We start from the raw sequence: 16,664 nt of genomic DNA, 5'->3' as shown, positions 1-16,664 counted from the left end.
CATGCACACACACATACACTCAAACATGCACACATACACACACACGTGCACACACACACATTCATGAACACACATGCAAGCATGTGCACATGTACACACATATATACTCACAAAACACACAGATAAATATGCACACATGTACACACATATACACTCACAAACACACACATACACAAAAATGCACAGACACATATACACACACAAACATGCACGAACACATACACTCAAGCACACACTCAAACATGCACACATGCACACACGCATAGACTCACAAACACACATGCACACATATATACGCTCACGAACACACACACACACACACACAAACATGCGCACATGCATACACACATACAGTCACACTGACACTTACAAACACTCAAATACATACACACACACACACACACACACGCCCAGACACAAACTTGCACACACGTGCACAAATACACACTCACAAACACACACACAAACATGCATACACATTTGCACTCACAAAGTCACACACGACAGGATGGTCTCCAATTTCCCTTTCAGCCAGCATCACCCGACATTATCTCACATGATACAGCATTCCTTACTGTGGGGCGGCCTGGATCTGCCACGGTCTAGCATGTGTATCAGACTGACGATTAACAAATAAGGGCTGTGTCACGAAATGTGCAGCGGCTTGTCTCACCGGGCTCTCTCACAGCTGGGGGTTGGGTCTCTGTTCTTGTTCTGGCGATGGTGCTTGTTGATGGAGTACCCTACAATTTCTGACAAAGTGACCCAAAATTGTATCATTGACCTTGCGTTGGCTTTTGTTTCCTAGGACCTCTCTCACTGCAGGATGGGTTGGAGGTGGATGGCTCTGATAATAACTCTCCCTGTTCCGGTCACCACCTACATTCCTCCACACAGGACAGGAGGTTTTACTGGTGCATGTTTTACCTTGTCTGATTTTGGGGTGTTGGCATTTATGAATCTCTTTCTCCCGAGATCAGTGTTCTGTGTAGGTGTTGTCTTTGGGCCAAAATTTTCATTGGCTTTCCTCACAGCCTCAGTAGCATTTGAGACAAGCTTTCGCCTTCAAATGTCCCTGCCTTGCAGTGTCAGCACAGTCTGATTTAGGTCACTGAAGACTCCTGTGAACTGTGCATATAGGCACCTGACAAATGCTATTGGGTGCTCTGCTTTTCGCAGCCTCTACTTATTCAATTCTTCCATGGGCTGTCCCTTGTTGAATCCCACACTTGGACAGTTGTAGAAGGTGGAATGGATTGTGGGACTCACGCACTTTAATGTTCATTTTACCCCGTCCATAACATCGAGCATGAGGAGAACCAAAGCGGAAAACATGTCGGGGGTAGGGGGTCGGCTGTGGTCTCAAATATGACAATTGTTTCAGTAAACGGGATTATAGATGTAATTGGATTATTGTTCTAGCTGTCCTGGATTCTGGTAACTGGGTAAGGGTAAGAATCTGGGGGAAAGATTCTACGGGTACCGAGAGATCTACTGCCTCTGAAAAGGGTTTGACCTCAGAGGTTATAAAATATTTATAGTCAAAGCTCATCTAGGGATACCAATGTTGTCCATGCTTTGGATGTTTTAACTAATTTATGTATTAAAAACACTTCACCCAAGCTCTCTTATCAGTGAGGTGGACAAAGGGACACAGAATTCATTTCACGATTCAACTTGATTTTATTAACAAACTATTCCTTGTTAAAACATTATGTGAGCATTTTCCAAATTCTCATAATACTTAATCTCCATCTAGCTCTGTCCATCTGAGAAAGAATATTACTTTTATTCTTCAAGCTTAGAAAAGCACATCACATCTTAAAGGGATAACGCACTCTTTTCCCTAACATTTTCACAAACAAATTCTAACATCCTGCATTCTAATTCGCAAGTACCCTACCCAACATAGCAGCAGGTTCAAATTATCTAATGGGGGCCCACTAACACCCTTCACTGTTGCTATATCGGGTGTGTAAAGTGCACATACTCAGGCAGTCAAAATGCCAGAATGTCTGATCAAGACGTCTCCAGTGCACAACCATTGGGTTTGCTGTAACTGGTTGCCCTAATTTCCACCGTTCTCTATAGCTGATCAGCTGCAGGCTGCTGTTAAATTTTGTTTGGCTAATTTACAGTCAGACTTGATTTCTCCGGCTTGCTGATGCCAGTTTGGACCAAATTTGCTTGACCACATCAAGCAATAGTAAAGGGTCATGAATGGAATGAAGGCCAGTTTGTGATGACTTGTAATTCAGGCATGTTCCATTATTATTTAGAGCTAACAAACTCTTCTTCCTGGTGAGGTAGGAAGTTCAGTTTTCCACCACAGGATTATTCATGAGCTTTACTGGTGCCAGCACAATTTCTTCCAATGCAACCATTCTGCAATGAAAGTGAGTGAGGTTAGGACCAAACAAATTCAGATTTCTTCAGAGACATAAAGTCATAAAGTCACGTAGCATGGGAACATAACCATATCTGTGTCTAACACATCCTCCGGCAGCTTATGCCACTTACAAACCACCCTCTCTATGAAAATATTCCCCCCCCACCCCCGCCACCGCCAGTTCCCTTTTAAACTTTTCTCCTCTCACCTTAAAAATATGCTCCCAGTTATGAACTCTCCCACCCGAGGGAAAATACATTTACTATTAACTATCCTTGCCCCTCATGATCTTGTAAACCTCTATAATGTCACCCCTCAACCTCCTATGCTCCAGTGGAAAAAAATCCCAGCCTATCCAGCCTCTCCCTATAACAAATAGACTCCAGTTCCCAGCAACATCCTTGTAAATCTTGCCTGGGTCCTCTCCAATTTAATAATATCCTTCCTGAAAGTTCATGGTGAAATATTGTCAAGCCCAATACTTACACAGGCTAAAATGTTGGCAGAGTAGGACATTCCAGCCAGAGCTCCTCTGCTCGTTAGTCCCTTTTCTCTTTATCTTTCTTTTCTCCTTTATTGCTGCAGTTTTTCTGCTCCTCACCCTTGCCCACCCTCAACTTTTAACTTCTCAAACTACCCTACCCAGAGGGAATGGAGAATGGAGCAGGCTAGCACGAGAATCGAGTCACTGCCGGGGCCCAGAGGGGACCAAACCAAGCCCGGGCCAACCTTCAAGGCAAGCCCCAGAAACAAGTCACTGCCAGAGCCCAGAGCCCAGACCGAGAGAAGAGTGAGCACAGGCTGAGTCCCGGAAATGAGTCACTGGACACTACCTGGAGAGGGAACAGAGTGAGTGTGGGCCGGGAGCTGGGAACTGAGTCGCAGGCCAGAGCCTGGAGTGGGAGCACAGTGAGTGCGGGCCAGGAGTTGGGAGCTGAATTCGTGGGCCGGAGCCTGGAGTGGGAGCAGAGTGAGTGCAGGACAGAGCTGGGAGCTGAGTCGTGGGCCGGAGCCTGGAGTGGGAGCAGAGAGAGTCGGGGCTGGCTGGAAGGGACGTGTCCTGGAGATGAGTCCAGGGCAGAGGCTAATGTGCAGAAGCAGCTGTGTTCTGAGAAAGGACTATAACTTGTGTGCTTTAGAGATACTTTTTATTATCATTCTGGACTTTTTTAAACTCTGTATTCCCATGCTAATCTTTTTCTAACTACTTCAAATTTAAAGTAGCTCTACCTAGCTAGCCTATACCTGAGATGATGAATAGAGGCGACATTACAAACTTTTCACTGCATTCATTCATGTGTGCCTGACAATATAGACTATTCTATTCTATTTTACAGAATAAAATTAGCAGTTAGACCAACCTGAATTGCCTAGTGTGTATTGTGTTAAAGTTGAAATGATCCCAAACGGGAACATTCAATCAAATCCTAGCTCTTGATTATCCAGCATTTCTCTGCTATTTACACAGGTAGTTGGTAACCAATATGACAATATCTGTAACAAAAATGTCAAAAATTATCATGTTCAAATGAGTAATTGCGAAAATATCCATTCAGTTCTTGAGACAGAACATCATAAGTCTCCCAGTCATACTTATTTGCTCAGAACAACATACGTGAATAACAATTAAATTGAACCAGATAATGTAATTTCAAAAACACAATGGTTAACTAATACGAGACACCACAGAACAAAAATGAAGTGAAAAATAAAACTATGTGAACCAAAAAAAATGTAGAAAAGAAATGGAAAATATTGATGTACAGAAAAATTATAATAAACTGTTACATGTCAAATGAGATAAATATGTCTTTTTCCTAGCACACAGCAGACAATTTTTGGTTAGATGTTTCATTGGCAGACAGAAGTTTTTCTATATCGTACAGTATTATACATTTTACAGATAGCAGCTTATATACATCTTTAACAGATCATAGAATCACAGAATCCCTACTGTGTGGAAGAAGACCATTTGGCCTGTTGAGTACACACCGACCATTTCAAAAGAATCTCACCCAGAGCCACCCCCTTATCCTATTCCTGTATTATCGCATTTTGCATGTCTAGCCCATTTCGCCTGCACATTCCTGGAGGCTATGAGCAATTAGGCATGGCCAATCCACCCAACCTGCACATCTTTGGACTGTGGGAGGAATCCCACGCAGACATGGGGAGAATGTTCAAACCTCACACAGACAATCGCTCTGCCATAAAACCAATGGATCGCATGTGGCACTTAAAAAAATCTTCCATGAGATTTCAGAATTGCTGACAGCATTTGTTGTCCATCCCTAATTCACCTTGAAAGATGGTGGGAAGTTGCCATCTGATGTAAATACACCTGCAAAGCTGCTACAATTTTGATTCATTGACAAGGAAAGAACAATCATCTAGTCCCAAGTCCTGATGGCGCATGGCTTAGAAAGGAACTTGTTGGCAGCAGTGTCTCTACACATCTGCTACCCTTGCCCTTCTCGATTGGTAGCATTTGGCAGAGGAATAGTGAGGACCAGTTGTGGTTTTGGACATTTTAATCAGGCCTAATGAGAGTGGGAATCTCTTCATAGCCTGCAATTACTACCTCAAGGGAAGAGATATTCAAAACATGAATTGTTCATGAGATGGTGACCTTAAGTTTGGAAACTCCTTGTTCATCATAATAATACAATGCATAGTCTGGGAATACACAGCAACGTTGAAAGATATGGGTCACTCAGTGATTACCAATGGGCTCAGTGCTGGAGCTTGAATAGAAATCACAAGTGAGAAAAGTATGAGTAAAATATACCACAGGAATCCCTGTTAAATAGAATATAATGATTCAGAAGTAGATGATTCAGCCCCTCAGTCATGCCATTTAGTAATTACAGATCAATATCTCAAATGCATTTATGCGTTTGATACTCTGTACTGCTAAAGTTCTAAACAGTGGATGGCAAGTGTATATACTTAATGATATTTAGTACCTCCTGATAAATGTTTTGGATTACAGTGTAATTCATAAGATATCCCCTTTGAAGACTTCAAAAGAGGGAAGCTATTTAAAGGATAAATGAAGGGAACTAAAATTATGGAAGCCAGAAAACTAATATCTGCTTTTAATTCAGTTGATAATATTATGAGAACCCATTTCTACAGAAACTGAACAATGGCAAAGATGTTAGTAAAGGGAGTGTGCTAGCACTTGTCTCTAATGACCTGTCTTTTGCTCACCATTTTGTATAGACTTTGACAAAAACATCTATTAATTCAGGTACATTTAAAAGTGAAAACATTTCAGATGCAGTAAAAAATGTAATTGGTGGAAAAATTACAATGCGTCTTTGATTCGGAAGGAATTTTAGGTTTGTTACTCTGGAAAGCCAAGGGGAAATATCAACTCAGAAAAGACATTCATACGTAAATGGACAAATGTAACCAGAGAGGCTGCAGTGCAGTGAGTAACAATAAGGTTTTCCATTGAACTATTGAAGTTTATCCTGTGAAACATAACCCTGTAACAGATGCTCCATTTACCTGTACATGGATATGAACCAGTTTAATACAACTTCCAACTGGGGATACCTTATCTCAATCTGTAGTTTCCCCAGACTGTACTTAACACTGTGCCCCTATTAAACATTAATCTTCAAACTGCTTGTCCTGTGCCTGCTTCATATTGAGAGAAGCAATACATTTTGAATTAATTTTTCATTTCTTCTTTGATGAGAAACAATATCAGTGGGAAGGCCAGCATTTCTTGTCATTGCCAATAGCTCTGAACTAAGTGCCCTGGTAGGAAATTTCAGACAGCAATTAATAGTTAGCCACAATGCTGTAGGTCTGGAGCCACATGTGGACCAGATTTATTTCCTAAATGACATTAGGGAAAAACACTACAATAAACAAAGAACTGTGAATGCTGGAGATCTGATAAAAAATAAAGCAAGAACAGAAATCGCTAGAGAAACTTAATAGGTCTGGCAGCATCTCTTAAGAGAAAATGGAGTTAATGTTTTGGCTGTAGTGCCTCTTCTTCAACACTCCAGAATTTCAAAGCTTCTCAAGAAGTGTGACTGGATTTGAAACATTGGTAGTGTTTTCTCTCCACAGGTGCAGTTAGACCAGTTGAGTTTCTCTAGCAATTTCTATTTTTTTGTGTGGGGGAAAGACACACAGATTTTTTTTAAAATTAATCAATGATAGTTGTCATGATTCGCTTTACATTAAGATTTATTCATTGGATTCAAATTCCACTGGCTGAAATAGTGTCCAGAAAATTATTAACCCAGTGGCATTACCAAGACACCGCTATGTCTCTATATTCTGAATTAGTAGAATATTGCAGTTGAGGGGAGTTATTTGGAAGGAGTATGTATGCATTAATTCCACCTGATTATTTAAAGCAAAGAGTAATATTCTCTTAACAGGAGATTGGCATGGGGTCCATTGATATCTCAGAGTGATATAATGAAGATTTATGCAAACCAAAAATGACCATAATTTGGGGAGGAATACTTCTAATCACTATTCCGAAGAAAGTGGTAAAGAGGAAAGGGCTTTCATTTCTTTACCACACCAATTATGGTGTCTCAAAGGGCTTCACATTCAATTAACGGTTTGAAAAACTGGAATCACTCTTATCAGTTGTAATAGAATGCACAGGTCTGCCTCACACAAACAGAAAATGAAAGGCTTGACCAATTAAACTATGCTTTTCTTGTCTGATGCTAAGGAAGAATATTAGCTCAGATGTGGATAGAGCCCTCTGTTCTTCTTTAAACAATATTATGGGATAGTTAGTCCACCAGAGCTACACATACAGAGGCCATGACTAATCTAGCAACACTCCCTTAGTTCTAACGATATTGCAAGTCTGGATACATACTCAAATCCTGAACTGGATTGTGAATTCGACTCTTTGCCTCCAAGTTAACCAATAAGTTACATTGAACTGAATCCAGGTGACAGTGAAAAATATAATTTTGGGTTTATTTTCCCACTCATAGGGATGTAAGGAACTGAGGATAGTTTGTCAATGTACTTACAACAGTACTGATGCGCAAACATTGAAATATCTGAGGGCTATATTAAATGCATACTTAAGATGAGGGTGTTGACTTGCTCGCCGAGCTGGCTTGTTTTTGTTCAGACATTTTGTCACCATGCTAGGGGACATCATCAGTGGAGCATCCAATGAAGCAATGTTATTCTACACCGCTTGGAATTTATATGATCCAGTCCGTTATGGTGAGTTGTGTGATTTCTGGTTTTGATCGGTATGGGTTTGTATATGGAGTCCAATTCTATATGTATGTTGATTGAAGTATGGGTGGAGAACCATGCCTCTAGGAATTTCCGTGTGTGTCTATGTTTGGGCTACTCTTAGTTACTTTGTCCCAATTAAATTGATGGCCTTCATTATCTGAATGTACCAATATCAAAGAAAGTTTGTTGTACCGTTTTGCTGCTCGCTGATGTTCATGAATTCCAATGGCTAGTTTCCTTCCTGTCTGTCCGATGTAATGTTTGTGGCATTCATTGCATGGTAAACCCATCCGTGCTGCATGTTGTGGGAATGGGGTCTTTAATCCTTGTAAGTATTTGTTGTAGAGTGGCTGTGGGCTTGTGGGCCACAATGATTCCTGATGGTCTTAGGAGCCTTGCTCCGAAAATGTTCTTGATGTCGGGCATCAAGATGAAGGGTCTAGGCCCGAAACGTCAGCTTTTGTGCTCCTGAGATGCTGCTTGGCCTGCTGTGTTCATCCAGCCTCACATTTTATTATCTTGGAATTCTCCAGCATCTGCAGTTCCCATTATCTCCAGACAGAGGGATATGTGAGTGTATGTATTGAAGAGGCTCATATTTATTTCACATGGTATAATTCATTTTTGATCCCACATCTTACAGATGTCATATTTTAAACTCTATTTACCGAAGTGAAGCTTGGTGAAACGGGACTGAGAAAGACATTATTAACATTAACCCAGGACTTGTTTGAAGCATCGGACAGAACATTCCCCTCCCTGGTGCAGCATGAGCAACAATGAGGAAGTTGGAAAAGGTCGGAAATTTGATGTCCAGAAAAAACTTAGTGATCTTCCCCTTAAGCCTTAAATGGCAACTTTGGGATCTCACCACTGACCAGTCCCAGTATGCTCATGACCATCATCCTCCTTGACCCTTCATTAACTCAGCATTGCCAAACCACCAGCCTCACAACATCACCATGCCTGCTCTGGGAACAACTCTCACACCATCTCAGTTCTTCAACACATTACTTTAAAGTTTAGGAATATCCATAACTTGCAAGCTTCTGCCAGGTTGGTTTATATGCAGGGACGCAAACACAGAATTCATGCATCTGCACAGGATGCATCTTATCGCTCTTAGCTTGCTGTCTTTGTAGTGATAGTACCAAGGTCAGCTAGGTGGGACTGTGGAGGGGCCTCTTACCTTTACTCCGCACGCAGGCCTGTGTCTGGTGTTCCCCGATTACCATGGTGGCCTCTCTCCAGCAGGCTCTGAAATTTCAAAGACCCAGAATGCCGCACTAGGGCAACTCCACTGGAGAGAGCGCTGAAATGATCTCATTGTTTATAGCTTGACCAGCGAGTCGGAACTTTTCTCCACACAGTGATCGCGTTCGCCACCAATGCCTGGGCGATTCCCTTTCTTGTTAGTGGGACAATGGCCACCTGCTACCTACCCACTCAGGCAGTACCCCCAAGAGAGAGAAAAAGAGAGATTAAACTGCTGATCCTGGCCGGCAATCCATCCTTGAGTGGGCGGTTCAAATTGCCCGGATTACCCTTTGGTCCTTGACACTGGAGTTATAGCCTGGGACCTGCTGTGAACTCAGCCAAAATTGGTCTATCCAGAAGGAGCGCAGATGGACTCAAATATGAGTCCAAAATTACCAGTGAACTTTATTACAGGAAAATTCAACTTGCCCAATACATCGATTAAACTTATAAAACTTAAAACTTATACTCTATACTATGATATAAAATATAAGAAAACCGGAGCAGACACAACATAAATCTGTAACCTTCACAATTTACAGGGTACTTATAATTAAGACTCACATAACCAGCATCCCCTCTATGCCTAACCAACTACTCCAGAGTATGAGTGTCCCAGGCCTGAAAAGGGTTCTTACGGTGTCACAGGGACTTGTTGCTTGTCCAGTGGGGCTCCCTCTCTGCCTCAGGTGTTGTTGCGGACTTTCGAAGTCTGAGGTCACCGACAGGATCGATGTCTTCAGCCCCAAGGAGTTGGTGTCCAGGGGAGCAGCGAGCTCAGGGCAAGGAGAGTGAAAAAGAAGAAGAGCAGCCCCGGTAGCTGGCCCTGCTGCCCGTCTTATCCTTGCGATTCCAAAGGACTGGCTGGCTCCACCCCTCAGATAATTCCATTTCACAAGCATCTCTGGTGATTGCTGGGGCCAGTTTAATCTCATCATTCGTGGAAACAAAAGGGTCGATACTGTCCCGAATTCACTTAACTGAAATTTTAACGACTTCATGGAGCCTCCCAAACTGCTTTCAAATTAAAGTAAATCGTTATCCCATTAACTAGATAGGCTCCATTGTTCACACTTTCGGGTTCATTACCATTTCCATGCCCGTCCCTTGATACAATGTCTGGCGGGTGCTGGTTTGTTGGTCGAGTTGTCTCATATATCTGAAAATCTCTGTTCCCAGATGCCTGCACAGATACCTGGTTGATGAGTTCTTCACAAAAGGTAAATTTTCTTTCAGTCTTTCCTTTGGAAACTGGGGATTGCCCTGAAACTGCTACAGGACCTCATTGATTATGAGTTCCCTGATCAGGGCTGTTAATTTGGTCCAATCAGGGAGTCCTGGCTGACAGATATAAACAGGAGTGTCATAGGGTCTGTCACTGTGAGACCTGGCTCTGAGGAAGCCGGACCAGTGTCAAATACTGTGCACGTGTGAATTAAGGCTGACTTGGAGATGTGATAGCAGCCTTTGTGGAGTTATTTCAGTCTCAACACTCACTAGCTTCGAGTTTCCTTGGGGGCTGCCAGCCACTATTATGCATTCCAATTGCACACGCACTGTCTTTAGCAGTGGCTTAAATGCTGCCAGCATTCGTGTGAGTCACGTTGCTTTTTTAGCATATTGGTAGTTTAGTGTTTAGTTACAGGCTACCAGCCTTAGTGGCTTGCATTGTCTTTTAGCGCAGAGGGAAAGGAAGGCCGCTGGTGATTATGGGGCATTCTGCCCATTAATACAACCAGTGCTCTGAATCTTTCTGTTCAGTGCTCAATTAATGTTTACAATGAGAGGTGTAATAAGAATTATGGAGAACCTTTTTTTGTTTATTCGCTCATCGGCATCACTGCAGGACTGGCATTTGTTGCTAGTTGCTAGTTGCCCTTGAGAAGGAAGTGGTGAGCTTCTTCCTTGAACTGTTGCAGTCTGTGCAGCCTGTTGTGACAAAAGTCTATTCTGGGTCTAAAAAACATCTTCTTAATATCTAACTTAATTCTGAAAATCTTTTGCACTGCGAATGCTGATTGAAACTAAAATAATTCTGGTTTATCAGGGAATCTCACACGTCTACTCCACCTCATAGTGCAGTGGTCTGTCTATCAAAACTGCACTAAACATTGCCTCTCACTTGTTCAATGCTGGTCTGCAAGATGCTTAAGTATTTCAGGCCAGCATGGCAGTCTAGGCACAATCTAAAACTTTGAAATGTTAATGATGATGAAAGAGTCAAAGCGATTCCTCTTAACCTGCCGGCTATCATGAGAAACTTCACTACACTGTATCTGAATCTGATATCCTAAAAGATGCCTTATGAGCTATTTACCTTTAGACCCATGCGATACTATATCATTGACTGCTGCTTTCACCGCAATGGTCAGCAGGACATGTTATATGTAGATACTTAAAAGTGGGATCACATCAAGATATCAAGTTTATAACTAGATGGATGACAAGATAATTATCCAGGAACCAAATGTCAAGGACAGTAGAAGTAAAATGGGCCACATGTTTCTTGAACGAAAAAACGTCTGCTTGCCATAATACAAACAGAATCTTCAGGAATTAAACAAAATCCAAACCTGCCTCATTCATCCTGGAAGCAAGTTGCACTTAAGTTATCTCTGGACCTCAGGCCAGCAATGCATTGCTCTGACATGCTGTTTTGGAAAGTCCTCCTTATTCTGATCCTTATCGGAAGACTATTGTTGATCCCCACTTCATCTGCACTCTAGGCATCCCCTATTTTGTCAGCTTCAGTTGTGAAGGGCACCGTGTTCCACAGTGATGGCAAATTCTGGAAGTCTGCACCAGATATCCTGGGAGTAGCCATGATTCTTACATACTAAAGAACTCACAGGTACCTGCCTCCTTCTAAAATCCTCATGCCGGACAGGGATGGCAAATGGGTGACAAGGGGTATCCCCCTGAGGTTGTTACAAAGCCCTCAGATTGATGTACAATGAAGGATAGAATACTGCTCACACTTTCATTAGGGCCATAGCAGAACTGGCAATCAAGCTCCTTAAGTTGTGGCTTTAATGTCAGGACTGCTCCAGCAGAACAATGCAGTTATCCCAAAAAGGGTGTTCTGTTTCTTCCCCTTCTCCTTTGCTTCCTTCCTGAAGCTTCCCCTGATATTTCTCCCTTTGGAGGCTGTCTGGCAGCTATTAGAGTTTGCTGTGCTTTCTGGGCTTTTTGACAAAGTTCCAATCACTGTCTCCTTCTACATAGTCTTGGGAGTAGCACAAAGGCCACAATGACTCCAGTCACAGCACTGATGCAAGATCTATGAGTAGATAATCTGAGAAGACTGTCAGAAAGGTAACACAATTTTATGTTGGGAAATCCTGCACCCTCATATCCATCATAAAGAAGCCTCATATAGTGCTTTCGCACAGAGAAGCAGGGAGGCTTCCCAAGGATATCATTGCCTCCACAAGGAGCTCTAAGGTATGCACCCTTATCCAATTGTTCATTGGGCATCCAAAGCATTCATGTTAAGTAGGGTGTAGAATTCTGTTGGTAAATCTGGTATCTGTGAAACATTGTCATCCAGTGCTGTCTGTGGCACAGTCCTGGCTGTGGCCCAGTGCTGCTGCAGTCCGGTGCTGCTGCAGTCCGGTGCTGCTGCAGTCCAGTGGTGCTGTGGTCCAGTGCCACTGCGAGCCAGTGCTGCTGTAGTCCAGCGCTGCTGCGATCCAGTGTTGCTGTGGCCCAGTGCTACTGCAGTCCAGTGCTGCTGCAGTCCAGTGTTGCTGCAATCCAGTATTGCTGTGGTCCAGTGCTGCTGTGGTCCAGTGCTGCTGCGATCCAGTGTAGCTGTGGTCCAGTGGTGCTGCAGTCCAGTGCGACTGCAGTCCAGTGCTGCTGCAGTCCAGTGCTGCTGCAGTCCAGTGCTGCTGCAGTCCAGTGCTACTACGGTCCAGTGCCACTGCGAGCCAGTGTTGCTGTGGTCCAGTGCTGCTGCGATCCAGTGTAGCTGTGGTCCAGTGTTGCTGCAGTCCAGTGCGACTACGGTCCAGTCCTGCTGCGTTCCAGTGCCACTGTGAGCCACTGCTGAGTGTAGTCCAGTGCTGCTGCAATCCAGTGCTGCTGCAGTCCAGTGCTGCTGCAGTCCAGTGCTGCTGCGATCCAGTGCTGTTGCAGTCCAGTGCTACTGCAGTCCAGTGTTACTGCAGTTCAGTGCTACTACAGTCCAGTGCTGCTGCAGTCCGGTGCTACTACAGTCCAGTCCTGCTGCATTCCAGTGCCACTGCGAGCCAGTGCTGCTGCAGTCCAGTGCTGCTGCGATCCAGTGCTGCTGCAGTCCAGTGCTACTACAGTCCAATGCTGCTGAAGTCCAGTGCTACTACAGTCCAGTCCTGCTGCATTCTAGTGCCACTGTGAGCCAGTGCTGCTGCGGTCCAGTGCTGCTGCAATCCAGTGTTGCTGTGGTCCAGTGCTACTGCAGTCCAGTGCTACTGCAGTCCAGAGCTGCTGCAGTCCAATGCTGCTGCAGTCCAGTGCTATTACAGAAGAGTGCTGCTGCGGTCCAGTGCCAGTGCGAGCCAGTGCTGCTGCGATCCAGTGTTGCTGTGGTCCAGTGCTACTGCAGAAGAGTGCTGCTGTAGTACAATGCTGCTGCAGTCCAGTGCTACTACAGTCCAGTGCTACAGCAGTCGAGTGCTACAGCAGTCCAGTGCTGCTGCAGTCCAGTGCTGCTGCAGTCCTGTGCTGCTGTGGTCCAGTGCTGCTGTAGGCCATTGCTACTGCGATCCAGTGCTGCTGTAGCCCAGTGCTGTTGCAGTCCGTTGCTGCTGTTGTCCAGTGCTGCTGCAGTCCAGTGCTACTGCTGTCCAGTGCTGCTGCGGTCCCTTGCTGCTGTTGCCCAGTGCTGCTGTGGTCCAGTGCCACTGCGAGCCAGTGCTGCTACGGTCCAGTGCTGCTGCGGGCCATTGCTGCTGCGGGCCATTGCTGCTGCGGTCCAGTGCTGCTGTGGTCCAGTGCTGCTGTGGTCCAGGGCTGTTGCAGTCCAATGCTGCTGTTGTCCAGTGCTGATCCGGTCCATTGCTGCTGTGGACCAGTGCTGCTGTAATCCAGTGCTGCTGTAGTCCAGGACTGCTGCGAGCCAGTGCTACTGCAGTCCAGTGCTGCTGTGGTCCGGTGCTGCTGTGGCCCAGTGCTGCTGCGGTCAGTGCCACTGCGAGCCCGTGCTGCTGCAGTCCAGTGCTGCTGTTGTCCAGTGCTGCTGTGGCCCAGTGCTGCTATGGTCCAGTGCTGCTGTGGTCAGTTGCTGCTGTGGTCCAGTGCTGCTGTGGTCCAGTGTTGCTGCGAGCCATTGCTGCTGCGATCCAGTGCTGATGTGTGCTGCCATCCAGTGCTTCTGCAGTCCAGTGCTGCTATGGCCCAGTACTGCTGTGGTCCAGTGCTGCTATGGCCCAGTACTGCTGTGGTCCAGTGCTGCTATGGTCCAGTACTGCTGTGGTCCAACGCTGCTGTACGGGCCATTGGTGCTGTAGTCCAGGACTGCTGCGAGCCAGTGCTACTGCAGTCCAGGACTGCTGCGAGCCAGTGCTACAGCAGTCCAGTGCTGCTGTGGTCCGGTGCTACTGTGGCCCAGTGCTGCTGCGGTCCAGTGCCACTGCGAGGCAGTGCTGCTTTTGTCCAGTGTTGCTGTGGCCCAGTGCTGCTATGGTCCAGTGCTGCTGTGGTCAGTTGCTGCTGTGGTCCAGTGCTGCCGTGGTCCTGTGCTGCCGTGGTCCAGTGCTGCCATGGTACAGTGTTGCTGCGAGCCATTGCTGTTGCGATCCAGTGTTGATGTGTGCTGCGATCCAGTGCTGATGTGGTCCAGTGCTGCTGTGGCCCAGTGCTGCTGCAGTCCAGCGCTGCTATGGTCCAATACTGCTGCGGCCCGTTGCTGCTACGGTCCAGTGTTGCTGCGGGCCATTGGTGCTGTAGTCCAGTGCTGCTGCAGTCCAGTGCTGCTGTGGTTCAGTGCTGCTGTGATCCAGTGCTACTGTGGTTCAGTGCTGCTGCGATCCAGTGCTACTGTGGTTCAGTGCTACTGCAACCCAGTGCTGCAGTGGTCCAGTGCTGCTGCAGTCCTTTGCTGCTGTGGTCCAGTGCTGCTGTGGCCCAGTGCTGCTGCGGTCCAGTGCCACTGAGAGCCAGTGCTGCTGCAGTCCAGTGCTGCTTTTGTCCAGTGTTGCTGTGGCCCAGTACTGCTATGGTCCAGTGCTGCTGCGGTCAGTTGCTGCTGTGGTCCAGTGCTGCCGTGGTACAGTGTTGCTGCGAGCCATTGCTGCTGCGATCCAGTGCTGATGTGGTCCAGTGCTGCTGTGGCCCAGTGCTGCTGCGGTCCAGTGCTGCTGTGGCCCAGTGCTGCTGCGGTCCAGTGCTGATGTGGTCCAGTGCTGCTGTGGTCAGTTGCTGCTGTGGTCCAGTGCTGCCGTGGTACAGTGTTGCTGCGAGCCATTGCTGCTGCGATCCAGTTCTGATGTGGTCCAGTGCTGCTGTGGAACTTTGTGAAACTTCAGGTTCCTTTTCCTCATTATACCTGCTTTGATGGCAAAGAGAGAATTAATGTACACACTGTGATGTCTGCTAATAACAGTGTAATTGGTTCTCCGGTAACTGGGCGGCTTAGAGCTTGAAACAAGTTACAGATAGAGAGAGAAGTGTCCCGTTTTTCCCCCGGTCAGGTGTGTTCTCTTTGTTTTCTGTAGCTAAAGCCCACTGTAAATGTGAAGAAATCCAGTGCAACTTTCCTGCAAAACCTCTTGTGGCTGTGTAAAAGCTGTGGTATGTAACTAATAAATCAGAGACCTCTCATAAGTGAACCAGCCACTTTGTGCATCTTACCAACCAGTTGAAGCATCTAGAAAAAGATGACTGAAGCAAATCTTCAGATTGTAGCAGAGTCAACCATTGTTTAAAACAAAAGAAAAATTGAAACTGAAGTCTGCAAATTTGAAGTGCTGGGTGAGTCAGGGCAGCTGTAAATTTTCCCATCCTTACTGCTGTGAATATGAAGGAGATGTGAGACAGGACAGAACTTTTTCTACTCTCACTTTTAAAACTATGAAATAGCTACAGAATTGAACAGGATACTGAGCAATTACAGGAAGGAATCCCATTATAGGAGCACAGGAAAGAGTGTTTTAAGCCATATTGCAGCATAAACCTGACTGGAGGACAGGGCAAAAAGAGGACAGATTTTGAGAGCTATGAAGACATACTTCCTACTCCACATTATAGCGTTTGACATAAGAGCTCGGAGTGAGTGAGAATACTGATCAGAATGTGACGACGCTGACACAACTAGCTGACCACCATGAGTTTGGAAAAGTGAAAGATGCTCTCATCAGATATAAGATTGTCCAGGCATAGGGGATCCCATTATGGGAGCATAACTACCAAGAAGGGAAGTTATTGGTATGTATTGAAGCTGCAAGACTATCAAACAACAGCTAGAGCATATTAGTTGGTGGAATGGTGGACAGTGTGGAAGAATGTTGCAGGTTGCAGGGAGACTTAGATAAACTGCAGAATTGGGCTGAAAGGTGGCAAATGGAGTTCAATGCAGATAAATGTGAGGTGATTCACTTTGGGAAGAATAATAGGAAGGCAGAATATTGGGTCAATGTAAAACTTCTTGGTAGTGTGTATGTGCAGAGGGATTTTGGTGTCCCTGAAAGTTGCCACCCAGGTTGATAGCGCTGTTAAGAAGTCTTACGGTGTTTTAGGTTTTATTGGTAGAGGGATTGAGCTCCGGAGTTGTGATGTCATGCTGCAACTG

The 16,664-nt window shown here is 45.3% G+C and overlaps 1 long non-coding RNA gene across 1 annotated transcript in view; it reads right to left on the bottom strand.

Moving 5' to 3' along the window:
* Window positions 1-2,059: 2,059 nt before the first annotated feature.
* Window positions 2,060-16,664, bottom strand: part of LOC132210859 (uncharacterized) — an 85,158-nt gene continuing 70,553 nt past the window's right edge. The window contains exons 2-3 of the long non-coding RNA XR_009447052.1: window positions 3,751-3,883; window positions 2,060-2,385 (exon numbers count right to left, since the gene is read on the bottom strand). This is a non-coding gene — a long non-coding RNA (uncharacterized LOC132210859). The remainder of the gene's footprint in view (window positions 2,386-3,750; window positions 3,884-16,664) is intronic.

The sequence above is a fragment of the Stegostoma tigrinum genome, chromosome 22, assembly GCF_030684315.1.
Source record: "Stegostoma tigrinum isolate sSteTig4 chromosome 22, sSteTig4.hap1, whole genome shotgun sequence".
Taxonomy (NCBI): Eukaryota; Metazoa; Chordata; class Chondrichthyes; order Orectolobiformes; family Stegostomatidae; genus Stegostoma; species Stegostoma tigrinum.
The sequence above is the reverse complement of the archived record's forward strand: the minus strand, read 5'-3'. Positions and strand labels throughout refer to the sequence as shown.